Source organism: Pristis pectinata, chromosome 33 (genome assembly GCF_009764475.1).
Source record: "Pristis pectinata isolate sPriPec2 chromosome 33, sPriPec2.1.pri, whole genome shotgun sequence".
NCBI lineage: Eukaryota > Metazoa > Chordata > Chondrichthyes > Rhinopristiformes > Pristidae > Pristis > Pristis pectinata.
Window position 1 is genome coordinate 3,241,516 of NC_067437.1, and position 14,457 is coordinate 3,255,972.

Sequence of the window (14,457 nt, forward strand, 5' to 3'; positions counted from 1 at the left end):
TTCAAGATAGAGATGGTCTCTCCAATCACTGGAGTCTTTTCCCCTCGATGCCCACTGCCTCAGTTTTACCACGGTCCTGGTTGCCACACTCAGTTAAATGCTGCCTTGATGTGACAGCCAGTCACTCTCACCTCACCTCTGGAGATCAGTCTTCAGTCCATGGTTGACCAAGTCTGACGAGGTCTGGAGCCCCAGCAAAACCCAAGTTGGACATCAGTGAGTAGGTTATTGGTGAGCAAGGCCAGTTGGTAACAGCTTCCATCACTTTGGTGAGGATTGACAAGACGTTGTTCAAGAAAACCTATCTTCACCACCCCCTCCCCTCCCCTGCCCCCACCGCCGCCCCCCCCCCCCACACCCCACCCCACCCCACACACGCAAGAGTCACTTATCTTTGCTTATTTGGTGATGTCAAGATGGGGATTTCAGTGCCATCCAGATACAGCATCTCCACAGAGATACCTATTTCAGGTCAATGACTTTTCATCAAGAGTTTTGATGAAATGCACCAGACTGAAACTTAATCAGAGTCACACGGCACAGAAACAGCACCTTCGGCCCACCAGTTCCATACGGACCCTCAGCAACACCCCACCTCTTGCACTACCATGGACGTTTCTGATTGTGTTTTTTAACCTGATGCTTCATTTTGCACAATCTTTTTTCTTCTTCTCTGTCTTATATAATTTATGTTTTGTATGTTGTCTGAACCTACCTGCCTGTGATGCTGCTGCAAGTTTTTCACTGTCCCTGTACCTCACCGCACTTGTGCACATGACAATAAACTTGACTTAACAAGTACCCATCTACACTAAAGTTCATTAAACCCAACCTAACCCTGTTTCCCCTTCCACGGACCCTGCCTGACCTGCTGAGTATTTACAGTATTTTCTATTTCAGATCTCCAGCAATCACCGTTATCTTGCTTTGGTACAGTTCACGAACAAGCAGTCAGATGTGGTTACGTAGCAATGCACCTCACTCGGATGGATAGGTTCAGGCAACGCTTCGCACTGCCTAACCCACGCACCCCTACTGACATTCAAACCCACATCCTTGCTGCCAGCCTTGGCAGCGTTCCTGGAGCACTGAGAAACAACTGGAGTGTTGCACTCCTTCACTAATGGTAGTTTTGACATAATTCCAACACCAGAGGTAAGGTCCAATACAAGGAAAGTAAATTCCCCACCTGGCGAAGCTCCCAAAACCACCCACGTTCACATGGCACTGTCGCAACCTCAGTACATCTGACAGCACTTCCTCTGTAGAGGAAAGTCAACCAGGATTAGTGTGGCAGAGCCACTGCCTCACAGCTCCAGAGACCCGGGTTTCGACCCCAACCACCGGCGCTGCCTATGTGGAGTTTGCACGTTCTCCCTGTGACCGCATGGATTTCTTCCAGGCACTCCCACATCCCAAAGACATGCAGGTCGGTAGGTTAACTGGCCGCTGCAAATTGCCCCCAGTGTGTAGGTGAGGGGTAGAATCTGGGAGGAGCTGAAGAGAATAAAACAGAATTAGTGCAGGATTACTATAGATGGGTGTTTGATGATCACCGTGGACTCAATGGGCCAAAGGGCCTGTTATGACTCTATGACACCTCTAATTTACGTCTAATAAGTACTGGTTAGAGTGCAGGAGCATGGTCGTTAGTTAACAGCAAACTCAGCTTCAAATGCAAAGTCCCCAACAGCTACCATCAGTAATCAATGCCAATCTCACCTGAGAATTTCTCTACAGCCATTGTTGTAACGTACAACTGCACAAGACCCACGTGGCCAAATGGTTAAGGCAATGGACCAGAAATCCATTGGGGTTTCCCCATGCAGGTTCGAATCCTGCTAACTGCAGGAGCAGCAGGTCCCGGCTGGAGTAACCCGTGTGTAATTATAGGGCAGGCGCGGTGGTGTAGTGGTTAGCGTAACGCTACAACAGCACCAGCGACCAGGGTTCAAATACGGACACCGTCTGTAAGGAATTTGTACGTTCTCCCCGTGTCTGCGTGGGTTTCCTCCGGGTGTGCTCCGGTTTTCCTCCCACATTCCAAAGACGTACGGGTTAGGAAGTTGTGGGCGTGCTATGTTGGCGCCGGAAGCGTGGTGACACTTGCGGGCTGCCCCCAGAACACTCTACGCAAAAGATGCATTTCACTGTGTGTTTTGATGTACCTGTGACTAATAAAGATAGCTTATTTTAGAAACTGCAGAAACTTGGGAACACAGCCCAGTCTGTCACGCAAATCAGCCTCCTCTCCATGGACTCTGTCTACACTTACTGCTGCCTCAGGAAAGCAGCCGACATAATCAAAGTCCCCTCCCACCCCGGTCATTCTCTCTTCTCCCCTCTCCCATCGGGCAGAAGATACAAAAGCTTGAGAACACGCACCACCAGGCTCAAGGACGGCTTCTATCCCACTGTTATCAGACTCTTGAATGAACTTCTCATACGATAAAGATGAACTCTTGATCTCCCAATCTACCTCATCGTGGCCCTTGCACTTTATTTGTCCACCTGCACTGCATTTTCTCTGTAACTGTAACACAATGTTCTGCATTCTGTTTTCCCTTTTGCTACTTCAATGTACTTATGTATGGAACGACCTGTCTGGATGGCACTCAAACAAAAGCTTTTCACTGTATCTCGCTAACTGTAACAATAATAAACCAATTACCAATGTAGGAAGGACAGCACACAGTTCTCCATGGCCAGAGTATAATATCTATATGACTAGTTTTTTTTCAATATTGTTGTTTGCAGTATAAATATTGCCCTCTTCTCGTTGCTACCATCGGGGAGGAGGTACAGGAGCCTGAAGACCCACACTCAGTGATTCAGGAACGGCTTCTTCCCCTCCGCCATCAGATTCCTGAACGGTCCATGAACATTACCTTCATTATCACTTTTTTTTTTTGCACTATTTATTTATTTTGTAATTTATTCTGTGCCTTTCCACCGTACGGCTGCTGCAAAACAACAACTTTCACACCTTGTGAAAGCATCCCGGCAATCCTTTGTGACTCTGCTGGAGTGTCAGTGTAGATTTTGTGTTCCGGTTTGGATGTGAGTTTTGAACCAAAAAAGTCGTGACCCTGAGGTTTGCGCACGTTTGGTACTGAGCCATGGCTGGTATCACCTCAGCCTGGAATGGGACGGTGCCAATGTGCTGCCATTACATCAACCTCAGCAGGAAAGGCATTAATGGACTTTGTTTTGTCTGACGACACTTTTGTGGCTGTTTTCCCAGATAACCATCACAGAATTTCCAGGCAAGTTAGTCACATAAAGTAACCATAATGTACATATATCTGTAGAGTGGCCAAACCTTCTGAAAGATCTCCACCCACAAACAAAGTCAGAAATTGACACAGAGCCATTCAGGACTTACCTGATCCGCTAACCAAAAACCCTGGTCAGTGGTGGGTTTAAGGAGCATCTCCGGTGAAGATGGAGAGATTCATGGACAAGCCCAGACTACTGAAAAGCAAAGCCACCAACTCAATTGGGGAGGTGGGGAGATGTGAAGAAAGTGTGTGAAGAACCACTGCATCTTCACCCACTGCTGACCAGGGTTATGGTTAGCAGATCAGTTAAGTCCTGAATGGCTCTGTGTAGAACACCAAGATCTCAGGTCTGTAGGGCTGGAGGAGGTTACAAAGCAGGGAAGGTATGGCCAGAAAAGAATCAGGATCAGATTTATTGACACTGACATATGACATGAAGCTTACAGCAGCAGTATAGTGCAAAGACACAAAAATCTATAAACTACAAAAATAAGTAAATAGTGCAAAGAAAAGGAATAACGAGGTGGTGTTCATGGGTTCATGAATCGTTCAGAAATCTGATGGTGGAGGGGAAGGAGCTGTTCCTGAATTGTTGAGTGTGGGTCTTCAGGCTCCTGTACCTCCTCCCCAATGTGTAGTAAACGAGAAGAGGGCACGTCACGGATGGTGAGGGTCCTTCGTGATGGATGCCGCCTTCTTGAGGCACTGCCTCTTGAAGATGTCCTCGACGGTGGGGAGGGTTGTGCCCGTGATGGAGCTGGCTGAGTCTACAACCCTCTGCACGCCTCTTTCGATCCTGCACATTGGAGCCTCCGTACCAGGCAGTGATGCAACCAGTCAGAATGCTCTCCACTGTAACATCTATAGAAATTTGTAAGTCTTTGGTGACATACCGAATCTCCTCCAAACTCCTAATGAAAGAGCCTTCCTTCACTCTATTTCTTCGCTGGCGTGCCTTCTTCGTGATTGCGTCAATGTGTTGGGTCCAGGATAGATCCTCTGAGATGTTTGACACCCATGAAACTTGAAGCTGCTCACCCTTTCCACTGTTGACCCCTCAGCGAGGACTGGTGTGTGTTCTCCAGACTTCCACTTCCTGAAGTCCACAATCAGTTCCTTGGTCTTGCTGATGCTGAGTGCGAGGTTGTTGTTGCGACACCACTCAACCAGCCGATCTATCTCACTCCTGTACGCCTCCTCATCGCCATCTGAGATCTTGCCAACAACAAAGAATCTAAACTCAAGGGTAGAACCTTAAATTCAATGCATTACTTTACCAGGGGACTTTGTAGGTTTGTAATCATAGGGCTGATAGAGCATAGAACAATACAGCACAGGAACAGGCCCTTCAGCCCACAATCTTTGTGCCAACCATGCCAATCAAATGAATCTCATCCTCCTGTGCAGGGTCCATATCCTTCCATTCCCTGCCTGTTCATGCGTCTGTCTAAATGACCCTTAAACGTTGCTGTTGTATCTGCTTCTGGCAGCCCGTTCCAGGTACCCAGGGCTCTGTGTAAAAAAAAACTTACCTCATAAATCTCCTTCGAACTTTCCCCCTCTTATATTAAAGCTATCCCCTCCAGTATTTGACATCTCCACCCTGGGAAAAAGACTTTGACCATCTCGGGAACTATATGTAGGGGTATAACACGTGCTATATAGGGGGTCATACAGGGTAAAAGACATTCAGTGAGCGGTACACATAGGCCTTCCATGTTTGACACTATACTCTGGGGTAATGATGTTCAATACAAAGAATAATATAAAGTGGCATTAGACATGCAACACACGATTATAAGACATATTATGTGGGGACTATATACGAGGAGTAAACATTCTACATGAGAGACCTATGGTCATAGAGTCTTAAAGTTATACAGCACGGAAACAGGCCCTTCGGCCCAACTCATCCATGCCAACCAAGGTGTTTACCCGAGCTCATCCTACTTGCCTCTGTTTGGCCCATATCTATCTAAACCTTTCCTGTACCTGCCTATATTAGGCACAAGGTGTTCTACAAAAAGCCCTAAATAGGAATGTATTTTTAAATGGGGGGAGGACTATTTCTGTGAGATATAAAGGAACTATACATAGGAGTTTAGGAACTGGCCCATTTACAAGAGTACATGAGGCATGTTGGTATGTGACATTGTAAAAAGGAAGGATCTTATACAGAGAAATTAAGCATTCTGTGTGGGGGCCATGTGTAGGAGTAAGCTGCATTCTGCATGGGGGCCACACCTCAGGGTAAAGGACATTCTATATGTGGATCATTAAGAAGTATCAGGTGTATAGGGGTAACCTTCCCCTTCGCTAGTCCATATCAAAGCTCCTACATATTTACTGGGCACCCTCCATAGATCCGGGCAGGGAGAAAGTAACTGCCTCGTCAGGCTTGGCAACGGCTGAGCAGTTTGTTTGGCCTCAAGTCACCAGTTTCACAACTAGAATCCTTGCAGATAAACCTGGGATGGAATAAGAGGCTCCAGTTTCTGGAAAGTCCCTGCCTCTCTACGTTAACCGTCGGAAAAGTTCCGACTTCTGATAATACTTTCCCAGATGTTCCTGCTGGACTTGAGGTTCTGGTGCTGAGAGGCAGCACCACCTGCTGGCAAAGTACAACCACTGCTGCGACGGAGATTCTTCAGTGAGAGCCTTGTGGTCAGCCCAGAGCTCACTGCATCGGGCTTGTCCAGCACAAGCCAAAACTCTGATGCTGAGACCTACCTCAAGCCACTATTTGGTGACCCACACTGACTCCTGGTTAAACAATTGAGGGGCTTGAAAACTAGTGATGCCTCAATTCTGATCCTTCAAATCCCTCCAAGGTCCCAACCCTCAATCAGAATCAGATTTATTATCATTGACTTATACGATGTGAAATTTGTTGTTTTGCAGCAGCAGTACAGAGCAAGACGTAAAAATAAATAAATAGTGCAAAAAAAAAGAGAATAACAAGGTATTATTCATGGGTTCAGGGATCGTTCAGAAGTCTGATGGCAGAGGGGAAGAAGCTGTTCCTGAATCGTTGAGTGTGGGGTCTTCAGGCTCCTGTCCTCCACCACCGATGGTTAGCAAGTGAGAAGAGGGCTCCTGTAAAGCAACCTACACCCCTCCTGAGATCACACTCCAGTTCATCCAACCTCGAGTTTAATTGCTGCAACAATTGGCAGCTGTGTGGCCTAGAATTCTCTCCCTGCGTTCTTCACTTCTATCTCCCTTACAAAGCTCTCCTTACAACCTTGCTCTTTGACTAAGCGTTTGATGTCTCTGGGCCTGTGCTCAATGAAGTTCAGAAGGATGGGGGGGGGGGGGGGGGGGGGGGGGGGATCTTATTGAAACCTGCCAGATACTGAAAGGCCTGGATAGAGTGGATGTGGAGAGGATGTTTCCATTAGTAGGAGAATCTAGGATCCAAGGGGACAGCCTCAGAATAAAGGGATGTCCCTTTAGAAGAGGAATTTCTTCAGCCAGAGGGTGGTGAATCTGTGGAAATGGCCTCCACAGCCCTCTGTGGCAACGAAGTCATTGGGTGTATTTAAGGCAGAGATTGATAGATTCTTGACTGGCAAGGTGGTTAAGGGTTATGGGCAGGTGGAGGGAGAATGGGGTTGGAAAAAAATCAGCCATGATTGAATGGTGGAGCAGACTCGATGGGCCAAATGGCCTGATTGTGCTCCTGTATCCTGTGGTCTAAGCTTTTGATCACCTCGTGTTGAGTTTATTGCCATGTGTACAAGCATGGCTCCCACACCACCAGGTTCAGGAACAGCTACTTCCATATAACCACCAGGTTCTTGAACTGACCTGCACAACCCTAACCCGACCTCAGCAATGATGGTGACTAAGAAACTGTTGAGTCGTCATAAAAAACATCTAGTCCACTAATGCCCTTCAGGAAAGAAATTCTGTCGTCCTTAACTGACGTGGCCTCTCTGTGATTCCAGAGCTATCAAAGTGGTTGATTGCTAACCATCTCCTAAATTCAGGGCAATTAGCAATGGACCATAAATGCTCCCAGTGACATCCACGTCCCAAGGAATTGAGATGGGAAGTTGTTCCCCTCAGCAAATCAAGTTGTGGAGTTTATTGTCATGTGCACAAGTACAGTGAGGTACAGGTACAGTGAAAACCTCGCTAGCAGCAGCGTCACAGACAACACACAGAACATAAATTATACAAGACAGTGGAGAAAAAGATTGCAAAACAAGACATTAATGCAAACCCACAATCAGAGACAAGTCCGCGGCAGTGCAGGAGGTGCTCCGCAGTGGTCTATTGCTGAGGTGGGGTTAGGGTTGTGCAGGTCAGTTCAGGAACCTGGTGGTTGTAGGAAACCCGTTCTGCTTTCTGAGCCAAACGGATTGTAAAAGCCATTAACTACGTAAGTAGAAGCGGGTGTGGGTCAGTCAGCCTGTGTCGCCGTTGAATAGGGATAACGGCCGATCCTTTGCCTCAGCACCACTTTCCTGCACTAACCCCATATCCTAACATTAATACAACCTCTCCTTGTTGCTTAACCCTCTAAACCCTAGTTCTCCCATTTTCTTTCTTCTCTGCAGTTGGGAGCATCTTCTTTTGCTGGACTGTGTGGGTCTGTGGAGATAGGAGGTGATCGGGTGTCCATAACGTGTAAAAACTCAAACTCCCGGTGTGAATTTCCTGCTGTGTATCCACTCAGACCAGCAGCCTGGAGCAAGAGAAGAGAGTCTCTCCGTGACAGAGCTGCTCCTGCCGAAGACCCAGGAAACCTGTCAATAAACCAGTGGCGCAGTGGGTCGAGCCACTGCCTCACAGCTCCAGAGACCCAGGTTCAATCCCGACCTCCAGTGCTGTCTGTGTGGAGTTTGCACGCTCTCCCTGTGACCAAATGGGTTTTCCCCCGGGTTCTCCAATTTCCTCCCACATCCCAAAACCATGTGGGGTTAGGAGGTTAATTGCCTAATATAAATTTCCCCTAGTGCGCAGATGTGTGTTAGTTTCTTGGGGGGGGGGGCGGAGGTATTGATGGGATGGTGGGAGCATAAAGTGGGTTTGGGTGGGATTGGTGGAGAGGGGGGTCAGCACAGAGAAGGGCCAAAGGGCCTCCTTCCATCCTGTATCTTGACATGATTCTCCATACTTGAAGAGCTGTGACCTGCAAGGGAAGGGACCTAGTACTAGAAGGTGGGATCAGGCTGGGTAGCACTTTAGACTGACTGGCACGGACATGATGGGCCAAATGGTCTCCCTCCGTGCTGTAAATTTTCCGCCATGCAGCATAAGATTATTTCAAAGTGCCAACAATTTCCTCTAGAAAACAACCCAGAAAGCCATGGCAGACGCTGCCCTGATATTTCACCTCCCTGGATTTTCCACATTGCTCAGATAATAGGATCATGCATTTAACTCTGAGAATCCCCCAAAGGCTCCATTTAACGAGGTGAGATCACTGTAATAAATGCTGGGACTTGCCCACACTCATGGACTTTCCAGCTGATTTCTCAGCACAGGTGAATTAGAGAACCCACATGGCCTGTATACATTGGGAAGCTTAATCCAATCAAGTTGTCAGCAGAACAAAGTTCTCGAGGCATAATGTATGAAACGTGGCAGACAGCCCTTGCAAATCGATGTTACACAGAGGGTTACAGTACCACAGTGGTCAAATTCCTGGATTAACAGCCAGATGACCAGACTATTGATCTGGAGACATGAGTTCAAATCCTACCAGAGGAATTTAAAAAGGGAAATTTAAATTCAATTAAATAAATCTGGAAATAGAAAATAAAAGTGAAATACTGAATCACCCTGTATTAGGAAAGACGTGGTTAAACTGGAAAGTATGTAGAAAAGATTTACAAGGTTGTTGCCAGGACTAGAGGGCCTGAGTTACAGTATAGGGAGAGGTTGGCCAGGCTTGGTCTTTATTCCTTGGAACTTGGGAGAACGAGGGTCGACCTTCTAGAAGTGTTTAAAATTATGAGAGGTATAGATAAGGTGGACGGTAACAGTCTTTTCCCCAGGGTAGGGGAGTCCAAAACCAGGGGGCATAGATTTAGGGTGAGAGGGGAAAGATTTAAAAGGGATCTGAGGGGCAACTTTTTCACGCAGAGGGTGGTGAGTGTATGGAACGAGCTGCCAGGGGAAGTGGGTGAGGCAGGTACAACAGTGTCAGTTAAGAAGCACTTGGATAGGTACAGGGAGGGGCGGGGCTTGTGGGGATATGGGCCGAATGAAGGAAATTGGGGCTAGCTGGGTGGACACTGTGGTCGGCATGGACTGGTTGGGCTGAAGGGCCTGTATCAGTGCTGTATTGCTCTATGACTCAATAACCAGTTTGGATAAGAAGGAATACGTGTGAATCATATTGGATATTTATGGTAATCTAGGAGTGTTGAGGCACTGACATCAGGTTTTTGTTCCAAATTGATTTGATTACACAAATTTCCAATCTGCCATGGAAGGAGAAAGTATACAGTTAAAGGCAGGACCCTTAACAGCATCGATGTACAGATGCATCTTGGGGTCCAAGTCCATAACTCCCTGAAAGTGGTAACACAAATAGATAGGGTGGTAAATAAGGTGTACAGTATGCTTGCCTTCATCATTCGGGGTGTTGAATACAAGAGTAAGGAAGTCACGTTGCAGCTGTGGCTTGGCCACATCTGGAGTATTGCGTGCAGTTCTGGTCGCCCCATCACAGGAAGGGTGTGGAGGCTTTGGAGAGGGTGCAGAAGAGGTTCACCAGGATGCTGCCTGGATTAGAGAGTATTAGCTATAAGGAGAGGTTGGACAAACTTGGGTTGTCTTCTCTGGAGCCTCGGAGACCGAGGGGAGACCTGATAGAAGTTTATAAAGGCATAAATAGGGTAGACAGTCAGAATCTTCCCCCCACCCCCACCCCCCAGCCCTCCAGAGTAGAAATGTCAAATACAAAAGGGGATAGATTTAAGGTGAGGGGGGGAAAGTTTACAGGAGATGTGCAGGATGAGTGTTGGTGGCTGGAAAACCCTGCTGGGGGGGTGGCAGAAGCAGATACAACAGTGGCTTTTAAGAGGCTGTTAGATGAATACACAGGGAGTGGAGGGATGTGGATCACATGCAGGCGGATGGGATTAGTTGAATTTGGTATCATGGTTGGCACAGACACTGTGGGCCGAAGGGCCTGTTCCTGCACTGTACTGTTCTACATTCCATGGCAGGATTTGAACCCACGACTCACGGTCAACATTTCCAGTCCAGTGTCTCAGTACTTTGCAGAGTCTTTTCCCAAGATGCTGGTTGGTATCTGAAACTAGCAGCAAGGGTGGAGGGTGGCTCATTTGTGGAGCAGCCTACAGTGCGAAGTGACACCCCCAGAGTGGTCTTCTTCCCAACAGGTTCCACTGGGAATTTTGGTCGCATCGGTGAAGGGGTGACATCCCAAAAACAACAATCGTTGTTCATAAGCTGATCCTACAAGGTGCCGTACTAAACAAATTTCGTAAACCATCCTTGGAAATCTCCCAGCCTCTCCCTCATCTGTCTCTCACCAATTACCTGAAGCCTACCTTGTTCACTCTCCCTGTACAATCATTGTTGGCACAACCAGCCAGCAATAACAAAACCCGTGGAAACTCCGCTGTTCTACCAGTAAGCTCACACCCTCTCTGTGGCATCGTGCCCAACCGTAGGAGGGGAGGAAACGTTAACTCTTCACCAACACCCTAACCCTCTGCTGGTGAAGCAAAAACAATGAGCTGAATGTTTAGCTTAGGATAGACCTCCACAAAGAGTGGCCAGGAGTACAGGGGGACCTTGTCCTACTCTCCGATGTCGCAGATACCGTCTTCCAGACGAAGCCCCATCTCGGAACACCGAGGTTTCTTCCAAGGTCTCCTTTTGGTTTGGAAGATCCCTTTGTTCTACTTTGAAGAGCAGGACACTTCATGTTTGAAGTCCTGGCTCTGACATTGATGATGTGGATTGAGAAATGAAGAGAGATCATCTGGACACCTTCCTCATTGCTCTCTGTGGGATCTGGCTGTGCACGCTTCCTCTGCCAGAAGTACCAACAATATTTTGTTGGCTGGAAGGTGATTTGGGCCGTCCTGAGCAGAGATCTGTTTGGGTCAAGTTAAATCCCACCCTGACTGTGCCAATCCAAATCCGAATCTGAATATATTTGGCCACAGCCAATCCAAAGCCTTGGCAGCCAGGGCCAATTCCAGCCTGGCTGCAGCCAATCAGAGCCCTTGACACAGTAACACCCAACACAATCGGAACCCAAATGATATCTCAGAAGTCCAACCCCAACCCATTCTCTTTTCTTTTAAACGTAAACTTATTTATAAAAGAACATAAGAAATAGGAGCAGGAGGAGGCCATCTGGCCCGTCGAGCCTGCTCCACCATTCAATAAGATCATGGCTGATCTGGCCGTGGACTCAGATCCACCTACCTGCCTTTTCCCCATAACCCTTAATTCCCCTACAATGCAAAAATCTATCTAACTGTGTCTTAAATATATTTAATGAGGTAGCCTCTACTGTTTCCCTGGACAGAGAATTCCACAGACTCACTACTCTCTGGGAAAAGCAGTTTCTCCTCATCTCCATCCTAAATCTACTCCCCTGAGTCTTGAGGCTGCGTCCCCTTGTTCTGGTCTCACCTACCAGTGGAAACAACTTTCCTTCCTCTATCATATCTATCCCTTTCATAATTTTATGTTCCTATATGATCACCTCTCATTCTTCTAAATTCCAGCAACTATAGTCCCAGGCAACTCAGTGTTTCGTCATAGGCTAACCCCCTCATCTCCAGACTGGTGAACCTCCTCTGCACCGCCTCCAAAGCCAGTATATCTTTCCTCAAGTAAGGAGACCAGAACTGCACGCAGTACTCCAGGTGCAGCCTCACCAGTAGCCTGTACAGTTGCAGCATAACCTCCCTGCTCTTAAATTCAATCCCTCCAGCAATGAAGGGCAACATTCCATTTGCCTTCTTGATAACCTGTTGCAGCTGCAAACCAACCTTTTGCGAGTCATGCTCAAGCCCTCCCATTTATAAAAATATATACAAGAAATACAAAATAACAGTGCATGGCTTTCTTTACATTCATAGTGTTGTACAGTCTATATACTTACAGTGTCCTTGGTTCTATACATCTGTAGCGTGAGCATGCTCTGTGTACAAACTTTGTGTTTGAGAGGGATTATACCCTCACTGGCTGTGGGCAGCAGAATCTCAGACTGTGGTCCTTCTCCACAACATCCTTGCGTTGGCTGCACTGAGCTTCAGTGCGTCCCTCAGCAAGTGAGTACCCTGGAATGTGCCAGTCAGCAGCATCCCCTGGCGGGCATCTCCTTACACCAGAAGGCCAACAAGTTTCAGGCAGAACGAAGTGCGTCTTTCGCTGTCATGCAGTCACATCCCAATCAGTGTGGGTGGGAGAGCCAGGGTCTTGACCCAAGGTCATACAAAGCAAGTCTTTCTCTTCCATTTACGTCATGGTGACGTGCTGTCAATGCGACACTCCTCATTTTGTGTTATAGCTCCAGACACATTCCTCAATATAGTTAACAGCAAGATCTCTGCTGCTGCCAGTTCCAGTGGATGCAATTCACTCACCTCTGCTTCTGAAATAGGGCATGCACATGTGTCAGGCACACAGGTGTCTCACTGGCACGTGTCAGGCGTGCAGGTGTCTCACTGGCACGTGTCGGGCAGCGAACAAGCTGAGTTCAGCCACGGTGATCTCCGTGAACTCCCTGCCCAGGCTCATGTGGTTCTTTGGGTAACGAAGCAGGGGCAACACACAGGAGTGAATCCCACTGAGCCTCGAGCCTAAACAGTGCAATTCTACAATGTCCTTCCCACTGCTGCATACAGTGTGAGCTGTGGGTCAGCCACAGCCCCACCCCGGTCACCCAGAGACACACATGGTGTGTTTGGATCACTCTCCAGAAACCCAAGTCCAAAAACCTCAGCTGTAGCCCAAGCACGGCCACCCCACAGGGCTGCCCCGTTACTGACTTTCCGATGAGATGATTAACCTTCTACCTCACAGGTGGACAGTGAAGATCCCACACTGGTCTTCTGAAGCCAGTCTCTGCCCAGACACTGCCCGACCGTCATCTGTTAACCAACATCAGCAGAAGCAGACTGTCTGGTCACTTCCACATTCCTGCTTGTGTCTCGACGACCTGCTGAATTTCCTGCAACCAGAGCCACCCACCTCACGCACAGCCTGCACACACGCTCGAGCGTTTGGGAGACCGGCAGGATGGACTTGCCGGCTGCCATGTGGGAACTTGGCCCGTGGCCGCATTTCCGACTTGTGAACTGTTTGGGTTCAGGAACAGAACCCTGTTGTAACCTGGGGAGGACCTGGATTCAACTGTCTGTAAACTGCAGTGCTATAGAAATGCAGATCTTTCTTACAGAATGTCTCTTATAGTGATTGGGAGTCATCGGGGCAATAGAGGGAGGGAAAAGAAGTCGTTTTCAGGGAGGTTCAGGTAGCGTGTTTGGGTGAATGACAGTTGCTTCCTCACTGACAGAGAGTCAGAGAGGCATTCAGCAGGGAAACAGGCCTTCAGCCCGTTGTGTCTGTGTCGACCATCAAGAACCCATTTACACCGATCCTGTTCTATTCTCCCCACATTCCCATCGACTCCCTCCGATTCTACCCCTCATGGACACACTAAGGGTGTTTTAAAGCGGCCAACTAACCTACCGACCTGCATGCCTTTGGGATGTGGGAGGAAACCAGAGCACCCGGGGTGGGGGAACCCACGCGGTCACAGGGAGAACGTGCAAAACTTCACACAGGACAGCGCCAGAGGTTCCCTGCAAGACTTGGCTGTCTCTTACGGTTGAACTCACATTACAAGAGCCTCTTGATCAATTCCAGAGTGAACCTCCTTTCTTCTGAATTACCAGTCCTCTCATGATGACACACACATATGCGCACACACAAGGTTATGAATGAAGTCATTACTGCATTACTCATTTTGTAAAGCCATTTCTAATTGGATAATTCTGCAGGAAGTGCCCAGTTTCCTTTAACGTTTTTAGCTGCAGCTGTGGAGTTGATAAAGAGTTCAGATATATAACGAAAATTACATCACTGCAGTGCAGAGGCTAAATCCATGGGTCTAATAGCAATTGCTAATTTTTTCCCAGTCCTTCTACGTCCCTGTTTGTCATAC

General features: G+C 47.8%; 1 protein-coding gene across 1 annotated transcript in view; it reads right to left on the bottom strand.

Annotated features, from left to right (window-relative positions):
• Positions 1–14,185, bottom strand: part of pold1 (polymerase (DNA directed), delta 1, catalytic subunit) — a 145,968-nt gene extending 131,783 nt beyond the window's left edge. Inside the window, exon 1 of the mRNA XM_052043015.1 lies at positions 14,132–14,185. The gene's annotated coding sequence lies outside the window, so the exon portion shown is untranslated. The remainder of the gene's footprint in view (positions 1–14,131) is intronic.
• Positions 14,186–14,457: the final 272 nt, after the last annotated feature.